Source organism: Rattus norvegicus, chromosome 3 (assembly GCF_021556685.1).
Source record: "Rattus norvegicus strain SHRSP/BbbUtx chromosome 3, alternate assembly SHRSP_T2T, whole genome shotgun sequence".
NCBI classification, from domain to species: Eukaryota; Metazoa; Chordata; class Mammalia; order Rodentia; family Muridae; genus Rattus; species Rattus norvegicus.
Window position 1 is genome coordinate 121,255,911 of NC_141536.1, and position 2,134 is coordinate 121,258,044.

Below are 2,134 nucleotides of genomic sequence, written 5' to 3' on the forward strand. Positions count from 1 at the left end.
TGGTTTTTAACTTCAGCTGGCCACACATAGGAACCGTCTGAGTAGGGAGTCTCACTGGAAGAGCCGTCCTGATTGATGTGGGAAACATCACTTGTGGGCTGCACCCTGACATAGCAGCTCAGGGAGAAAGGCAATATCAGAGGACGTTTGTCTTGCTGCTTGTTCCTGAGATGATTCACCCAGTTTCTACCACTGATGTTTCCTTCTACGATAGCACACCCAGCTTTTCCAACATTTCATGTGAAATGGGGTTCAGCAGCTCCCCAGAAAGTCCCAGGCATCCAGCTTCAGATAACAACTACTGGAGCAGTCTGTATTGTGGACCAAGTAAATATGGGTCATTGCACCTCAGAGAAAGAGAGTTATTACGGAACTTCTCTAAGTATTGAAGTTCCCAGTGAGAAGGATTGATTACCAGGTTCCTAATGTCTCAGTGTCTTAGGAGTAACTGGCTATTGGCATTCTAAAATCTTACTTCACACACACACACACACACACACACACACACACACACACACACACACACACACACTCCCTTAGGTTTTTCCTCCTGATAGCCTGACTTAAAGAGGTCAGCATCCATGAATGCTGCCAAGCGTGAGGATCTGTGTTTGACCTCTGTGGCCTACATGGAAAAAGTGAACTTATTCCCACGGTTTGTCCATTGATTTCTACATGTGTGCTATCACACACATATGTATACACAAACACACACACATCATGTATATACACATACAAATAAACAAAGTAAATACAGTTAAAATTAAAATAAAAGAGTAGATGTTGTTGAGCGGCATCATTTTCTTCTCTCAGCTTCTGTGGTTGCGATGTAAGCAGCTACCTCAAGCTCCTGCCACCATGATGCACTGTACCCTGGAGCTATCAGCTTGAATAAAGCCTTACTTTCTTAAGCTTCTTTGGTCTGGTGTTTGCCACAGCAACAGGAGAGTAAGTATACAGAAAATTGATACCTAAAAGTGTGACTGAGGCTAGAATAAGCCTGACCATGTGGTACTCAAGCTGTTAGAACTAGCTTTTAGGAGGAATCTAAAGATTTTGCAGCTGTGAACTACAAAGCCCAGGAATGTAGTAAGCGGAACTTAATGGTCCCTTTGGGTGGAATCTTGGAGGACACGGATGCTGAGAGAAACAGATAGCAGAGGGCCAGATCATGCAGTTTCAGAGGAGAACATGGATTCTCTTGGGAACTGTGCTAACAGCCATTCCATGTGATGTCCTGGAAGTGAATCTGGCTGCGTTTCGTCTACATCTTGAGAACTTAGTGAGGCAGACTCTAGGAGCAATGGGCTAATTTACTTGATGAAAGGCAGCATTCCGTCTTGGCTATGGCTGTGGCTTGGTTCTCTCATGTACCTCTACAGTGGCAGTGGTGCAGAAAGCTGTGAAAGACATGTAGTGTTTTGAAGACTGCAGTCTGCATGCTTACAGGTTTAGACAAAAGAGTTCAGAAGACTAAAGATATATTATTAATATAGAGATTTTTTTTACCACTACAGAAAAAGGCCTTTTTGCTTCGAAACAAAAAGAAAGTACCTGAGAACAAAATTCAATTGAAGGGGAACCTAAATTAGAGATGCTCTGGAAAGGATAGACCACTGAAACCCTGCTCTTAATGACCAATACTTTCATCAATCTGACAGGAAATAAAGTCAATTTACAACTCTACTCAGAAGCACATATACAAAAATTGGAACTATACAGAGAAAATTAACATGGCCCCTGGACAAAACCCACTCAAAAAAACTAATAGCCTTTCTACGCACAAAAAATAACAGCAATAACCCCTCATTTTGAGAAGGAGACCATGGAACAATTTCGACTAACAGCGGCCTCACAGAAGTAAGACCTCCACAAAGAAAACATATACTCTCTATATGAAAAGATTACAGAAAACTCTAGAAGATGGAAAGACCTCATTTGCTCATGGATTGATAAATTTATATTGTGAAAGTGACCAACCTTTGACAACTAATCTTGGCTGTCAACTCAACCACATCTAGAATCAATTGATACCCAAGCTGTTGAACGTCCCTGAGACTGATCTTCCTCCTCCTCTCCTCCTTCTCTTTCTCCTCCTCCTTCTTTTTTCCCCTCTCTCATTATTTTTTGATAC

The 2,134-nt window shown here is 41.9% G+C and overlaps 1 pseudogene; it reads left to right on the top strand.

Annotated features, from left to right (window-relative positions):
- The first annotated feature begins 1,680 nt into the window (after window positions 1–1,680).
- Rnu6-906p (RNA, U6 small nuclear 906, pseudogene) lies at window positions 1,681–1,778 on the top strand (annotated as a pseudogene).
- The last annotated feature ends 356 nt before the right edge of the window (window positions 1,779–2,134 follow it).